Consider the following 17,330-nt stretch of genomic DNA (forward strand, 5'->3'; position numbering starts at 1 on the left):
GATCTGTTGCCCCGGCTGGAGTGCAGTGGCACAGTCATAGCTCACTGCAGCCTTGACCTCCTGGGTTCAAGTGATCCTTCCACCTTAGTTCAGCCTTCTAAGTAGCTGAGACCATAAGGGTGCATCACCATGCCTGGCTGATTTTTAAATTTTTTTGTAGAGTCAGGGTCTTACTATGTTGCCCAGGCTGTCCATGTCTTTTAATCCCAGGCAGCACTTTAGGAGTCCAACCTAGGAGCTGCTCCAAGGACTGCAGGATCTCCTGAGGATCATGGCAGAAGTCAGGGACTTAAGGGGACCTGATCTCTGTGCAAAAGAAGCCTGGAGAAGCAGCAGCCCAGCCCTCCTTTCATGCTTGCTTCAGGAGTGCCTTTGCAGCTGCGTCAGGTGCTGAGCAGGCTGTGGGGTTGAGGACACCAGCCCCTCCTGTTCTCTGCTCACAGGCTGAGGAGAAGGCAGCTGTGTAAACTGACCACATAGTACACACTGGGGAAGGGACAGGTGGGTGGTCAGAGGAGGCCTTGACCCAGGCAGGTGCTGTCAGAAAAAGTTTCCCTCAGGAATGGGGGAGGGAGAACATTCTAGGCAGAGTGAATACGATGTACAGGGGCATGAGAGACCAGGGTGAACTCAGCAACAGCTAAGGGTGTTCAGGGGACAGGAGACCAGGAGGTTGGCAGCACTAGGCCCTGGGGGCCTTGTCGACCAAGCCAAAGAGTTTGAAGTTGCTGCAGAGAGCGATGTGTGGCAGCATTGGTGGATGAATTGGCCTTTTCTCCTTTCCCCCAACATTCCAGGCTCATTCCTGCCCAAGGACTCCTGCCCGCAGAGCTCTCCTGGGGATTTTTTTTTTTTTGTTTGTTTGAGACGGAGTCTCGCTCTGTCGCCCAGGTTGGAGTGCTGTGGCCGGATCTCAGCTCACTGCAAGCTCCGCCTCCCGGGTTTACGCCATTCTCCTGCCTCAGCCTCCTGAGTAGCTGGGACTACAGGCGCCCGCCACGGCGCCCGGCTAGTTTTTTGTATTTTTTTTTTTAGTAGAGACGGGGTTTCACCGTGTTAGCCAGGATGGTCTCGATCTCCTGACCTTGTGATCCACCCGTCTCGGCCTCCCAAAGTGCTGGGATTACAGGCTTGAGCCACCGCGCCCGGCCTTTTTTTTTTTTTTAAAGACAGAATCTGGCTCTGTTGCCCAGGCTTGAGTGCAGTGGTGTGATTTTGGCTCACTGCAACCTCTGCCTCCCAGGTTCAAGCGACTCTCCTGCCTCAGCCTCCCGAGTAGCTGGGACTACAGGCGTGTGTCACCACGCCCGGCTAATTTGTTGTATTTTAGTAGAGATGTGGTTTCACTGTGTTGCCCAGGCTGGTCTTGAACTTTTGAGCTCAGGCAATCCACCTGCCTCAGCCTCCCGAAGTGCTGGGATTACAGGCGTGAGCCGCCTTGCTCGGCCTCTCCTGGGGCTTTGAATACCTGTCTCCTTCCTCTCATTTGGGTCTCAGCTCACTGCCTGCCTCTGAGTTCACCCCCTGACCACCTAGCCTCTGCCTGTTCCATCACCTTTGTTCCATCTCTGCCTGTTCCATCTGTGCAAGATCCAGTATTTCCTTATGTGTTTATGGCCTACTTCTCCTCACTGGAATGTAAACTCTTAGAGAGCAGAGACCTTATCTATCTGGTTCACCTATGCATCCTTGGCTGTTATCATGAGGATCATGGGAGAGCAACAAATATTTGTTGAGGAAATAAAAGAACAAGGTAATAAAGCCAGAACAAAGTGGTGGCAGTGGAGATGGATTAAAGAAATACTGAGAGGCCGGGCATGGTGGCTCACACCTGTAATCTCAGCACTTTGGGAGGCCAGCTGGGAGGACTGCTTGTGGCCAGGAGTTCGAGATCAGTCTGGGCAACATAGCAAGATCTCCTCTCTGCAAAAAATTTAAAAAACATTAGCTGGGAGTGGTGGTGCACACCTATAGTCCCTAGCTACTTGGGAGGCTGAGGCAAGAGGATCTCTCGAGCTCAGGAGTTCGAGGTTACAGTGAACTATGATTGCCACTGCCCTCCAGTCAGGGTGACAAAGATACCCTAACTCAAACAAAGAAATATTGAGGAAGGAGAATATTTTTCACCTGTTGCAGTAGGGCATAAGGGAGCAGTGCAGGCATCCCAGGATTCTGGCTAGGGTTGTGGGTAAGCAGAGGGGACAGTTACTGAGCTCAGCGGCACAGAAAGAGTGAGCACTCCATGCTTGGCGGTGCCCAGCCAGTGGCTGAGCTTAGTGACATCCAAGCTGCAGTCTGGCTGAAATCACTAACCTGAAAGTGGTATGGAGAAGGTTTGTTTGACCTTGACTCGGTGCCTCTCCCTGGGCCAACCCTAACGTGTTACCTAGGAGCTCCCCCTTTGTAGCCCACCTTTGTCTTTATAAATGAGATAAAAGTAACCAGACCGCCCTGGGAAAACCGGGATGCAGTTGCTTCTCCTGTTACTGCGGGGCATAACTGCAGGGTTCACACAGGGCTGCTGGTGCTGGGTGGTAACATCGGAAAGGAACAGCAGTTCACAAGATGGGGTTGGGGGACTGGCCCAGGAACCCCTCCAGGTTAAACGATGCCTCCGGGCCCCGCACCTGGGACGTCTGCAGGCACTGGGAGGGCTTTTCTCAAGCCGCTGGCAGCAGCGAGTGGAGCCTCGCCCACTGAATCAGCATGCCCTCTCGCCTGGCTGCTGAGTCAGGCCTGCGGAGCCGGCGAAGCCGCAGGACTTGACCCAGGCCCGCTCCGCTGCCCTTCAGGCCGGGCTGGAGGTCGAGGCCCTGCAGCGAGGGAGATGCGCCGGTGGCTGCGTGGGTCAGAGAGTGGATGTCTCCCACGCTCACAGCCTACACCCCGGCCCTTCCCCTTTGCCTGTCTGAGGCGCAGTTTGTGTCGAGGGGGAGCGCCTGGAAAGTCTCCTCGTACAGATACGAGGGTCCGAAAGCCCCGAGGAGAGGGAGGCGCAGGGTTAGGGATCAGGGTCTGGACCAAAGGCTGTCAGCTTTCCTGGAGAAGGGAGAAAGGCCTGGCCGGGATCCTGTGATTCCGGGGGCTCCCGAAGGCTTCCTAGCGGGGTTTTGGGGGGACCGAAATGAGCGCATGAAGCTCGCGGGCCTCCGAGTGGGGCGGGGCGGGAGCCCAGTGGTGGCGGCTGCGGCCAGGCCTGCACTTTCCCCGGCCGCATTCCGGTAGGGCCCACAGCCCGGCTGGAGGGGAAGGTGCCGAAGCGCTCGGTCATCGCGGCTGCGAGGTCGGAGAGGCCAGGGCCTGGCCGCCCACCCCGCGAGCCGCGCCCTGCCCCAAGCGCCCCGCCCCCGTCCGTGTTCCAGCCGGGAGGCCCGCGGCGTCCTGCACCGTCACCCTGTTCCCTGTGACCGCCCACCTGATACCCAAACAGCTTCCTCGCCCCTCCAGTCCCCAGCTCGCCGAGCGCTTGCTGACAGCCACCCAGCCTCAGTTTCCCCAGCCCCGGGCGGCGCGAGGGGCGATGACGTCATGCCTGCGCGCGGCATTGTGGGGCGGGGCGAGGCGGGGCGCCGCGGGAGCAACACTGAGACGCCATTTTCGGCGGCGGGAGAGGCGCAGGCGGCCGAGCGGGACTGGCTGGGTCGGCTCCGCTGCCGCTGCGAGGAGGAGCCGCGGGGCTGTGCTCGGCGGCCAAGGGGACAGCGCGCGGGCGGCTGAGGATGCTACAGGGCGGCGGCGCCCCTCGTTCGTGACTGCTGCGCCGCGCCTCACACAGCCAAGGCGGGCTCGGCCGCGCGCGCGCCCGGCGGCGCTCCAGGTGCTGACAGCGCGAGACAGCGCGGCCCTCAGGAGCAGGACGGTGAGTCCCCGGCGTGCGCCCCGGACCGCGGCCCCGGCCCCCTCCTCATCCTCTGCCCCGTCCCTGTCTCGCTCCTTTTCGGACCCGCCCCGGGCGCAACTACGTCTCTATCCAGGTCCCTGTCCCGGTTTGGGTCCCAGCCACTGTCGGTTCCCACCCCGGTACCCGCCCCAGTTCACCGCCCCGGCCGGTCCGCGACCCCTTGCAGGTTCAGGTCGGGTTCCTGTCCCCGGCCCCTTTCCCAGCCCCGGCTCCCGGCGCCGTGCGTCCTCCCCATCCGCGTCCCACTGCAGGTTCCGGTCCCCGACCCTGCCCAGGGCCCCGCCCTGGCCCCGCATCCGCGGCTCGGCCCAGCTGCGGGCGGTGGCGGCCTTTCTCGGGGACAGCTGTGGACCCCGGGAGCCCGCGACAGGGAAGGTGGCCGCCGCCGGGATCGCGGCGGGCGGGGAGGCCGGAGGCCCGGCGGGGCTGGCTTTGTCCGATTCCTCCTCTTCCTTCCACCCCCGCCTCTCCCGGCACCGCCCTGAGCGGACGCGCCTGTCATCCTCGCGGGCGGCGGGGGGCCGGGTCCCTCCCGAGAGCCGGCTCTGCTTCGCCTCTTTGGCGACCCCTTTTTTTCGGTAACCAGATGTGAAACGTTTCAGGCGACCCTGTTCACCTAAGCTGGCGTTGCTCCAACTAAAGTTGAAGCAGCCCCCATCCTGGAATGCTTTTTCGATGTAAAATTGGGTGCACTCTTTTCCTTAAGAAAATTAAAATAAAGCGTTAAAAAAGTGAAATTTATGCGTGATGGAGTGGATGGTTTTATACTTAACATTTGTAGGTCGTTTCTAGGTATATTTTGTGTTGGAATTGTTGCTGCCTGTTACTTTTTATTATTTAAATGCATTAAGAATTTACATATTAAGCACTTGTAAAGGAATACTTACAAAAATGATGCTTTTAAAAAATGTGAGAACAAAAAATTTGAGATATACTATTTCAGGTGTTCTGTAAAAGGGCAGTTAGAGCTTTGATTCTTTGCATTAGTTAAATTCCAAGGCCTTTTTTTTTGGTATGGCATGACTAAGCCATTGATCAGAATCAGCTCGGAATACATTGCACTAGTTTAGTGAAAAACGCATTAGGAAACTGGAACGACCTCCTTAAGTTATATTACAGCCATGGCCTTGCTTCTTTCAGGTATTGTCAACAAGCCTGTCATGGTGAGAAATTTGACCTATTGCTCTGTTTCCTAAATATTTGTAGGAATACAATGATACCAAGTATGAAGTATATTTCAACTTGTATGGAATTCTTTGTGGGAGGGTAGGCACTCTAAAGAGCCAGTGTCTCTCCAAGTCATCAAAGAATGCAACATCATGTTGCGGTTGAGCTTGGCAGCCCTGTCTGGCACTGAGTGCTGTGGAGGACCCAGGTGGTAACCTCTAACCCTACTGCAGCCTTGCGCACCTCACCTTGCCTAGCATTGTCTTAGAAAAGCATCCAGACGTGCACAGGAGTCTGTGCACTGGACAGCGTTTATCTCCAGCAGAGGGGGAGGGAATGACACGGGAGAGGCACACAGTATCTTAAATATTTCATAACAAATAACTACACTCGTTTAAATTTTATACTTTCTTTTTTTTTTTGAGATGGAGTCTCACTCTGTCGCCCAGGCTGGAGTGCAGTGGTGCGATCTCTGCTCATGGCAAGCTCCGCCTCCCGGGTTCACACCATTCTCCTGCCTCAGCCTCCCCAGCAGCTGGGACTCCAGGCACCCGCCACCACGCCCAGCTAATTTTTTGTGTTTTTAGTAGAGACAGTGTTTCACCGTGTTAGCCAGGATGGTCTCGATCTCCTGACTTCATGATCTGCCCACCTTGACCTCCCAAAGTGCTGGGATTAACAGGTGTGAGCCACCGCGCCTGGCCCAAATTTATACATTTTTAAAATTTATACATTCTTAAGCATGTTTCTCAATGTTGGAAAAAAGTCAATGTGTAACTCTGTATAGGGCCATAAACTATTTTAAAACATACTTGTATAAAAAGAAACCTAGAATAGAAAAATCAAAAGTTGAGTGAAATGTAGGATTAGTATCGCCTGAAAATGTTCTTCGTGGATAAGTGGAATGTTAGAAACCAGTATTTTATTTTTATATATTTATTTGTTTAGAGATGAGTCTTGCTCTGTCGCTTAGGCTGGAGTTCAGTGGTATGATATCGGCTCCCTGCAACCTCCGCTTCACAGGTTCAAGAGGTTCTCTTGCCTCAGCCTCCCTAGTAGCTGGGATTACAGGCGCCCACTACTACACCAAGCTAATTTTTTGTATTTTTAGTAGAGACGGGGTTTCACCACGTTGGCCAGGCTGGTCTCGAACTCCTAACCTTAGGTGATCCACCCGCCTCAGCCTCCCACAGTGCTAGGATTACAGGTGTGAGCCATTGCGCCTGGGCCGAAACCAGTATTTTATGTAGCAAAGAAATGATCAGTAATATATTCAAATGAGAGTAATATATTCAAATGAGAGTATTTGGGAAGATTTAAGTGTCAAATTTCAGGGCATATAATAAAAATGACAAACAAATTAAGATGCAAATACTGGTTTTAAATGTCTGTTGAGAATCAACTGAATGGCAGGTACTGTGCTGAGTAGTCAGCGATATGTTGCTAAAAGAGCTACTGTTGGCCGGGTGTGGTGGCTCACGCCTGTAATCCTGGTGCTTTGGGAGGCCAAGGCGGGTCACCTGAGGTCAGGAGTTCAAGACCAGCCTGGCCAACATGGTAAAACCCCATCTCTACTAAAAATACAAAAATTACCCAGGTGTGGTAGTGCACACCTGTAATCCCAGCTACTCGCTAGACTGAGGAATGAGAATCACTTGAACCGGGAAGTGGAAGTTGTAGTGAGTAGTGAGTGGAAGTTGTAGTGAGTCGAGATCACGTCACTGCACTCCAGCCTGCACGACTGGAGAGAGACTCCATCTCAAAACAAACTAAAAAAAAAAGAGCAGCTGTCAGCCGTGCGATGGCTCATGCCTGTAATCCCAGCACTTTAAGAGGCCAAGGTGGACCGATCACCTAAGGTCAGGAGTTTGAGACCTGCTTGGCCAACATGGTGAAACCCTGTCTCTACTAAAAATACAAAAAAAAAAAAACCAACAAAAAAAACCGGGTGTGGTGGCAGGTGCCTCTAATCCCAGCTACTTGGAAGACTGAGGCAGGAGAATCGCTTGAACCCAGGAGGTGGAGGTTGCAGTGAGCTGAGATCACGTCTTTGCACTCCAGCCTGGGCAACAAGAGCAAAACTCTGTCTCAAAAAAAAAAAAAAAAAAAAAAACAAAAAACCTCTGTCCTCTAGGAGCTCACAGGCTGGCATGGACAGGTACCACAGACCAGGTTAAAGGCTGTGATGAGTGCACTGAGGAGGCGATTCTTCACAAAAGAAAAGTACGAATCAGCCAGTGTCGGGGGGTCAGGGGTTGGGATTGGGGTTCCTGTTTGGAGGAAATAAATCCTGAGGTTGTGCTGCTGTAAACGGGTGTGTTGGTAAGGGAGTGTGGGAGTAAGAGTGGAAAGATGAAGTTAAGAAAGGCCCTGAATGACTTCTTAGAAGTCTGCTTTCATTCTGAGGTTTACAGGTGAGGGTTGGAAGATTTTTTTTTTCCCCCCCGAGATGGAGTCTCGCTCTGTCACCCAGGCTGGAGTGCAGTGGCACGATCTCTGCTCACTTCAGCCTCCGCCTCCCGGGTTCAAGCGATTCTCCTACCTCAGCCTCCCGAGTAGCTGGGACTACAGGTGTGTGCCACCACGCCTGGCTAATTTTTTGTATTTTTAGTAGAGACAGGGTTTCACCATGTCAGCCAGGATGGTCTGCATCTCCTGACCTCGTGATCTGCCCGCCTTGGCCTCCCAAAGTGTTGGGATTACAGGTGAGCCACCGTGCCTGGCCAGAGGGTTGGAAGATTCTAAGGAGCCAGGTGACACTTTAAAAAGAGCATAGGCAGGCTGGCTGGGCTGGTGCCACTGCGCTCCAGCTTGGACGACAGAGCGAGACTCTGTCTCAAAAAAAAAAAGCATAGGCAGTTGTGGGGCAGATGCTGTGAACTGGGATGAGATTAATTAGGAAGCCGTTAACCCCAGCTGAGCAAGCCTCAGGATTAGGACAGTGACAGAAGGAACAGAGAAGCTAGATGGGGGGCAGGGGCTGGGCCGTAAGGGTTATAGTCAACCTGATTTGGGGCTGATTGGATTGGGGTAAATGAGGAGGTGCAGGTAGGACTCCCCAGAATGATCCTGTGAAAACCTGAGTCACTCCTCTGTTAAAGCTTTTGTCAGTGTCCTCTGAGTACCCCACCCTGTCTCTTTTCATCTTCCTGCTCTGGCCCTACTCAAGCACTTCCAGGCACATCTGGAGTTCTGAACCAAACCCACTCTTCTAGTGATTAGCATTTCCTCACTTGCCCATATACTCCTTAGCCTGTGCCCTGATTTTTCTCCTTAGCACACCTCACTATCTAAAATGCTGTATCATCATCATTATTATTATTTTATTGTTTTTTGAGACAGAGTCTTGCTGTGTCACTCACCTGGAGTGCAGTGGCATGATCTCAGCTCACTGCATCCTCCGCCTCCTGGGTTCAAGCCTTTCTCCTGCCTCAGCCTCCCAAGTAGTTAGGACTACAGGCATGTGCTACCACACCCAGCTAATTTTTTTATTTTTAGTGGAGATGGGATTTCACCATGTTAGCCAGGCTGGTCTCGAACTCCTGACCTCAAGTGATCCGCCCGCCTCAGCCTCCCAAAGTGCTAGGATTATAGGCCTGAGCCACTGTACCTGGCTGATACTGTGTTATTTTAATCGTTTTCTTTCTTTTATTATTTGTCTCCACTTAAGTTCATCATCTCCACAAGGGTGTGGAATTTTGTCTCTTGTATTCAGTGTCAGTGCTTGGCATGTAATAGGAACTTAGTAAATGTTTGTTGAAGAAATGCATCTAGAATGACTTCCTCATCTCTAACTTGGGTGACTCACTGGCTGGTGACACTTAAACCCAAGGAGGGAAAATGGGAGAAGGAGGAGATTGCCAGCTTGTTTTTGGGTATGTTAAATCCAAAAACACTTTGGGAGGCCGAGGCAGGCGGATCACCTGAGGTCAGGAGTTTGAGACCAGCCTGGCCAACATGGTGAAACTTTGTCTCTACTAAAAATCCAAAATTAGCCGCGTGTGGTGGCATGCTCCTGTAGTCTCAGCTACTTTGGAGGCTGAGGCAGGAGAATCACTTGAACCTGGGAGGCGGAGGTTACAGTGAGCCAGATCGTGCCACTGCACCCCAGCCTGGGAGACAGAGTGAGACTCCCGTCTCAAAAAAAAAAAAAAAAAAAAGTAAAATAGGTACTGTTACTGAGATTCTACTGTTGAGAAATTTGAGGGTGAGAGAGGGGAAGTTTCTGAAATCAAAGTTACACAGCTGTGAAGTCAGGATTCTGAGTCAGGTTTTTTGCTTCTGCAGTACAAGCTTTGAATCATCTTGTAGTACTTAAAGCTGCAGCTTCAAGTGAATCATAATGCTCTTTAATCCTATCATTACTTTTTCTTGTGAAAACCTTGCACCACTTCAGTTTTTTTCGAAGATGTACCATTTTAGCGATTTATAAGTTCACAATTTAGTAGTGTTAAGGATATGCACATTGTTGTTCCACATTTCTGGAACTCTCTGATCTGGCAGCACTGAGACTGTAGCCCCTAAATACTGATATCTCCTCCTCCCTCACCCTCCCCCGGTAACCATCTTTTCTACTTTGTTTCTATGATTTTGACTACTTACAATACTTTACTTTTTTTTTTTTTTTGAGATGGAGTTTTGCTCTTGTTGCCCAGGCTGGAGTGCAGTGGCACAATCTTGGCTTACTGCAACCTCTGCTTCCTGGGTTCAAGCGATTCTCCTGCTTCAACCTCCGGAGTAGCTGGGATTACAGGCATACACCACCATGCTGGGCTCATTTTGTATTTTTAGTAGAGATGGGTTTCTCCATGTTGGCCAGGCTGGTCTCGAACTCCTGACCTCAGGTGATCGCCCCCGTTGGCCTCCCAAAGTGCTGGGATCACAGGCGTGAGCCACTGTGCCTGACCTTACCTGTCTTTTTCATCTGAGCCATTCTAGTGGATGTATAGTGGCATCTTGTTAGTTTTAATGTGTATTTCCCTGATGACTCATAATGGTGAGCACTTACGTGCTTGTCGGTCTTTTGTATACCTGGACTTGTAAAATGTCTGTTCAAGACTTTTGCCCATTTAAAAAATTGGATTAAGTTCCTTATTTATTTATTTATTTATTTTTTTGAGATGGAGTCTCACTCTGTCGCCCAGTCTGGAGTGCAGTGGCGCAATCTCGGCTCAGTGCAAGCTCTGCCTTCCGGGTTCACGCCTTTCTCCTGCCTCAGCCTCCCGAGTAGCTGGGACCTGCCACCACACCCGGCTAATTTTTTGTATTTTTAGTAGAGACGGGGTTTCACCGTGTTAACCAGGATGGTCTCGATCTCCTGACCTCGTGATCTGCCCGCCTCGGCCTCCCAAAGTGCTGGGATTACAGGCGTGAGCCACCGCGCCTGGCCTGTTTTTTTGTTTTTTTTTTTTTTTTTGGAGACAGTCTCGCTTTGTTGCCCAGGCTGGAGTGCAGTGGCGTAATCTTGGCTCACTGCAGGCTCTGCCTCCCAGGTTCAGGCCATTCCCCTGCCGCAGCCTCCGGAGTAGCTGGGACTACAGGTGCCCGCCACCACACTGGGCTAATTTATTTTTATTTCTATTTTTATTTTATTTTTAGTAGATATGGGTTTCACGATGTTAGCTAGGATGGTCTCGATCTCCTGACCTCATGATCCACCCGTCTTGACTTCCCAAAGTGCTGGTATTACAGGCATGAGCCACCGTGCCCGGCAGTTCCTTACATACTTTTTATACAAGTCATTTGCCAGATATATATGTGTTGCAAATATTTTTTACTAATCTGTGGCTTAACTTTATTTTTTGGTAGTGCCTTTTAATAAATCAATACTTTCAATTGTTTTAACCAAGGTCTGGCAAGTTTTATTAAATAAATTTTCACGGGATTTATTTTTATCTATTTTTTTTTTTTTTGAGATGGAGTTTTCACTCTTGTTGCCTAAGCTGGAGTGGAATGGTATAATATCAACTCACTGCAACCTCTGTCTCCCAGGTTCAAGCCATTTTCCTGCCTCAGCCTCCTGAGTAGCTGGGATTACGGGTGTGCACCACCACGGTTGGCTACTTTTTTGTAGAGATGGGGTTTCACCATGTTGGCCAGGCTGGTCTCGAACCTTTGACCTCAGGTGATCTGCCCACCTTGGCCTCCTACAGTGCTGGGATTACAGGCGTGAGCCACTGCGCTAGCCACAGGGTTTACTTTTTACCAGTCAGTTCTGTCATCCTTCTAATGATATCAGAATCACCTGAATCAGTGCTAGCCAGTGTGCATACTCTATAGTAGTATCCACATGCTCTGCTCAGTTCAGTATTATTGCCACTGTAGTGATGGACACCAATTTTGGCCAAGATTGCACAGTACTTTATTTCAGATTTCCTCAAAGCTGGGCAGTTGCTGGCGAGGATGACCGATTTCGCTTTGCTTTGTCTGATCATATTCTGAGTCTGCTTGTACCCTGGCACGTACTTTGCACTTTTTTTTTTTTTGAAATGGAGTCTTGCTCTGTCGCCCAGTCTGGAGTGCAGTGGCGCGATCTCGGCTCACTGCAGCCTCTGCCTCCGGGTTCCAGCGATTCTGCTGCCTCAGCCTCCTGGGTGGCTGGGATTACGGGCACACGCCACCACGCCTGGATAATTTTGGTATTTTTAGTAGAGATGGGGTTTCACCATGTTGGCCAGGCTGGTCTCGAACTCCTGACCTCAGGGATCTGCCCACCTCGGCCTCCCACAGCGCTGGGATTAGAGGCGTGAGCCCCTGCACCCAGCCACTTTCCACTTTTCGTAACAAGTTGGAGCCTAGAAGTGACAAATTCTTTCATCATCTTTCCTGCCTCAGGTGCAGGACAGCCCCCAACGAAGAACAGCTGCCAAATGACCAGGGAGTGAGAAAGGCAGTACTTGAAAATTTCGATGAAGTCCAGTTTTTCAGTTCATTCTTTTATGGCTCCTGCTTTCTTATCTATTTATTATTATTTTTCATAGAGATGGGGTCTCATAATGTTGCCCAGGCTAGTCTTAAATTCCTGAGCTCAAGCAATCCTCCCACCTTTGCCTTCCAAAGTGCTAGGATTCCAGGCATGAGCCTCTTTGGCCTGCTTATGTTTTTAAATCATTAAAAAGAAATACACTGTTTTGGGAAGTTGAAGATACACAGAGGTATCAATAGCCATACAGAGATGTCAGTGAAAGCTGTCCCATTTCCTTTGTCCTGAGACACTGTTTTGTTTTTTGAGACAGGGTCTCCCTCTGTCACCCAGGCCGAAGTACAGTGGTGCTATCGTGGCTCACTGCAACCTCTGACTCTTAGGCTCAAGTGATCCTCGTGCCCAGCCTCCTGAGTAACTGGGACCAGAGGTGCATGCCACCTTACTCAGCTGGAGAGAATTTATTTTTATTTATTTATGTTTTTTGAAACGGAGTCTTGCTCTGTTGCCCAGGCTGGAGTGCCGTGGTGTGACCTCGAGTAGCTGGGTTTACAGACACACGCTACCACACCCCGCTAATTTTTTTGTATTTTTAGTAGAGACGAGGTTTCACTGTTTTGGCCAGTCTGGTCTTGAACTCCTGCCCTCAGGTGATGCGCCCACCTTGGCCTTCCAAAGTGCTGGAATTACAAGCGTGAGCCACCGCGCCCAGCCTGAGAGGATTTATTTATTTTTAATGTTTTCTTTTCCTTTTATTTTCCCCCTGAGACAGAGTCTTGCACTGTTGCCCAGGCTGGAGTGCAGTGACTCAACCTCAGCTCACTGCAGGCTTTGCCTCCCAGATCCAAGTCATTGTCCTGCCTCAGCCTCCCGAGTAGTTGGGATTACAGGCATGCGCCACCACACCCAGCTAATTTTTGTATTCTTCGTAGAGATGGGGTTTCACCATGTTGGCAAGGCTGGTCTCAAACTCCTGACCTCAGGTGATCTACCCACCTCACCCTCCCAAAGTGCTGGGATTATAGGTGTGAGCCACCGTGCCTGGCCTGAGATAATTTATTTTTTAAAAATGTTTTCTTTGGCCAGGTGCGGTGGCTCACGCTTGTAATCCCAGCACTTTGGGAAGCCAAGGTGAGTGGATCATAAGGTCAGGAGATTGAAACCATGCTAGCCAACATGTTGAAACCCCGTCTCTACTGAAAAAACAAAAATTAGCCAGGCGTGGTGGTGCGTGCCTGTAATCCCAGCTACTTGGGAGGCTGAGGCAGCAGAATCACTCGAATTGGGGAGTCGGAGAATGAAGTGAGCCAAGATAGCGCCATTGCACTCCAGCCTGGCGACAGAGCGAGACTCCATCTCAAGAAAAAAAAAATGTTTTCTTTAATTGCCTTTCTTCATTTAGGAAAGAACATTATTCCATTGATTAGCATTTAAATACATAAACTTAGTCTTATGGTATGTTTGTCTGCTGACATTTTTAATATTTGATTAAAGGTGCTTTTTGTAACCACAGAATTAGTATCTGTATTTGTATATTTTGCCCCATACTCCTGCAGTACTCTGTTACGTATTCTCTTAGTCACGCAGTCAGACGAAGCTGTTTTTTCCTTTCTATTTGATCAGCCAAGAACTTGGAATAGAGATGTTTGCATCGTTAGGACTTACTCATTCTTGTTTTCAGAAAAAGCATGTTATCCTGTATTTTCATATAGTACCCTTTCTTCTAGTGTCTTGTGCTTACAATTTACATCTGAAGGATGGGCCTGTGGTCCTTTGGCAAATTAAGTGAACCAGCTCGCTTTCTAGTCATGACCAGGAGGCTGTCTGACCCGCCTAGGGGTAAGCACCTGACAGCTGGCTGGGGAAATCGCCTGCTTGTAAAAATCTCTTCAGGTGCAGCCGTGGTTATTTATTTATTTATTTATTTTTGAGACGGAGTTTTGCTCTTGTTGCTGGAGTGCAATGGCATGATCTGGGCTCACTGCAACATCCGCCTCCCAGATTGAAGCGATTCTCCTGCTGCAGCCTCCCAAGTATCTGGGATTACAGACATGCACCACCATGCCCGGGTAATTTTGTATTTCTGGTAGAGACGGGGTTTCTCCGTGTTGATCAGGCTGGCCTCGAACTCCCGACCTCAGGTGATCTGCCCGCTTTGGCCTCCTCAGTGCTGGGATTATAGACATGAGCCACCATGCTCAGCCACAGCCATGGTTATTAATAGGCCTCTTTAGATTGCTAAAAGAGTTCCGTCACCTTTTCCAGAGCTGCGTGTATACCTGGAAACAGTGATGTGGTTAGGTTGTTGAAGAGTTAGAGGGTCTGTGTCCATAGAGGTGGCTGGTTTCAAAACAATCCCAGTGGACTTCCTAAGCAGGCTGTCGGGGAAAAGTATCCAGACCTCCTTTCCTTAATTCTGAAAGCACATCTACAAATAAGTCACTCAAAGGCCAAATAGATGCATTTGTTTTGTCTGGTAGTTAATATTTTCTTTTTAAAAAATATTTGTGTATTTATTTAATTTTTGAGACAGGGTCTTGCTGTTTTGCCTAGGTTGGAGTGCAGTGTCACAATCTTGGCTCAGTGCAGCCTCCGTGTTCAAGTGATCGTCCCACCTCTGCCCCTGAAGTAGCTGGGACTACAGGTGCACACCACCATGACCGGCTAATATTTTTTAGAGACAGGGTTTCATGGCTTCACCCTATCTGGTCTCTAACTTCTGGGCTCAAGTGATCGCTCTCCTTGGCCTCCCAAAGTGCTGGGATTACAGGTGTGAGCCACTATGCTGGGCCATCACGATACTATTTATTTCCCTGAATGTGACTTGGACTGTTCCTGTAGGCTGGTCCCTTCACCTTATGACCCTCTTTGCTGGTATTCTTTGGGGCTTCTGCGCCTGTGTATGGGGATGGGACATGACCTCTCTGATCTGGCCAGCACTGCCGGGGTTTCCTGTTGGCTCAACTCAGATGCACATCTCTTGGTAAAACATCCCTTATAAAGACATTTTTGCAAGGCAAAAACCTCTGTTTTCTTCCCTCCATCCCGGTTTTCCTTAATATGCTACCCTCCTCTGTATTTATAGGAACTTTAACATTTGAGAATTGTGAGAGTAATTCACATTTCTTTCTTGACTGTCCTTCATTCTGTGTACCCAGACCTGTTGATTTTTCTACCACGTTCTTTTTCTCTTTTAGAAAATTGAAATGTAAGTCACATCACATCAAATGCTCCATTTTAAAGTGCAGTTTAGTGATTTTTAATGTATTCTCTGTTTTGTGCGACTACAATCTACTATCTAATTCCACACATTCCTTTTTCCTTTTGAGTGCTTGGTGGTGGTGGTTTTTTTTTTTTTAACTTTCTTCATCACTGTGAGCTTTCCCCACCTGGCTGAATTTCACATGATAAAACCAGGGGAGGTAAAGTGACCAAAAATGATGCCCTTTGCTTCTCTGGCCTTTGCTTTCATTTCATTTAATTTTTTTTTTTTTTTTTTTTTGAGACAGAGTCTTGCTCTGTCACTCAGGCTGGAGTCTGGTTGTATATATATGAACACAGTGGGGTGTGTGGGTGTGTGTGAACATAGTGGTGTGTATGTATGAACACAGTGGGGGTGTGTGTGCCTGAGCACAGTGGTGTGTATGTATGAACATGGGGTATGTGTGTGAGCACAGTGTGTATGTGTGAACACAGTGGGGGTGTGTGTGAGCATGGTGGTGTGTATGTATGAACATAGGGTGTATGTGTGTGAGCAGAGGGGTGTGTGTGGATGTGTGTGTGTTCATGCAGCATGGTAGGGTTCCTGAAGCAGAGGGACACTTGGAGCAAAGAGACCTTGGATTCTGTTCCTCTTATCAGTAGAATAAGCTAAAGTCACTTCATCTATCCCAGTTTCCTCAGCTGTAAATGGAAATTATAATGATAGGTCATCAAACTACCTGCAGATTTTTTTATTGTTATTTCAGTAAAATATTCTACATTTGAAAATGCTCCCAAAACTAAAATATTGGATAGATGTGAATTCTTCTTTCCTTTTTTTTTTTTGAGATGGAGTCTTGCTGTATCGTCTAGGCTGGAGTGCAGTGGCATGATCTTGGCTCATTGCAACCTCCACCTCCTGAGTTCAAGTGATTCTCCAGCCCTAACCTCCCAAGTAGCTGGGACTACAGGCATGTGCCACCACGCCTGGCTAATTTTTGTATTTTTAGTAGAGATGGGATTTCACCATGTTGGCCAGGCTGTTCTTGAACTCCTGACCTCAAGTGATGCGCCCGCCTCAGCCTCCCAAAGTGTTGGGATTACAGGCATGAGCCATCACGCCTGGCTCTTTCTTGTCTTTTACTTATTTAGTTTTTTTGAGACGGGGCTAGGCTGGAGTGTAGTGGTACCACCAAGGCTTCTTTAGCCTTGACCTCCCAGGCTCAAACAATCCTCCCACCTTAGCTGGGACCTTAGGCGCGTGCTACCACACCCGGCTAATTTTAAATTTTGTAGAGACAGGGTCTCACTGTATTCCCCAGGCTGATCTTGAACTCCTGGGCTCAAGCAGTGCTCCTGTCTTGGCCTCCCAAAGTGCTGGGATTACTGGTATGAGCCACCACACCCGGCCCATATGTGAATTCTTTATTTTTATTTTATTATTTTTGAGACAGGGTCTCACTCTGTCACCGAGGCTGGAGCGCAATGGTGCAATCACGGCTCACTGCAGCCTTGATTTCCTGGACTCCAGCGATGCTCACACCTCAGCCTCCTGAGTAGCTGGGACCACAGGTGCATGTGACCACGCCCAGCTAATTTTGGTATTTTTTTTTTAGGACGGGGTTTTGCCATGTTTCCCCGTCTGTCTTCGAAATCCTGAGCTCAAGAGATCCACCTGCCTTGGCCTCCCAAAGTGCTGGGATTATAGGTGTGAACCACTGAGTCAGGCTGTGAATTCTTTGTTTTAGAGACAGAGTTTCGCTCTGTTGTGGAGTGCAGTGGTACGATCTCGGCTCACTGCAAGCTCCGCCTTCCGCTTCACACCATTCTCCTGCCTCAGCCTCCTGAGTAGCTGGGATTACAGGCGCCCGCCACAATGCCCGGCTAATTTTTTTATTTCTAGTAGAGATGGGGTTTCACCGTGTTAGCCAGGGTGGTCTCGATCTCCTGACCTTGTGATCTGCCTGCTTCAGCCTCCCAAAGTGCTGGGATTACAGGCATGAGCCACCGTACCCGACCTGAAGGCATTTGTTTAATTGCCTTTTGCTTCTAGTGTGACTGTTAAGAAGCCTAAAGTTGGCCAGGCATGGTGGCTCACGCCTGTAATCCCAGCACTTCGAGAGTCCGAGGTGGGCGGAT

The 17,330-nt window shown here is 49.7% G+C and overlaps 1 protein-coding gene across 18 annotated transcripts in view; it reads left to right on the forward strand.

The window, feature by feature from the left end:
- Positions 1–3,566: 3,566 nt before the first annotated feature.
- KLC1 (kinesin light chain 1) overlaps positions 3,567–17,330 on the forward strand; it is a 71,124-nt gene continuing 57,360 nt past the window's right edge. For 8 of the 18 annotated variants that reach the window (XR_012091100.1, XM_037984615.2, XM_037984618.2 and 5 more), the window contains exon 1: positions 3,570–3,859. The gene's annotated coding sequence lies outside the window, so the exon portion shown is untranslated. Of the gene's footprint in view, positions 3,860–17,330 lie in introns of all 18 variants that reach the window. The other 10 variants (XR_012091096.1, XR_012091098.1, XM_037984605.2 and 7 more) reach the window with 3 other exon arrangements.

Source organism: Chlorocebus sabaeus, chromosome 24 (genome assembly GCF_047675955.1).
Source record: "Chlorocebus sabaeus isolate Y175 chromosome 24, mChlSab1.0.hap1, whole genome shotgun sequence".
In the NCBI taxonomy this organism is placed as follows: Eukaryota; Metazoa; Chordata; class Mammalia; order Primates; family Cercopithecidae; genus Chlorocebus; species Chlorocebus sabaeus.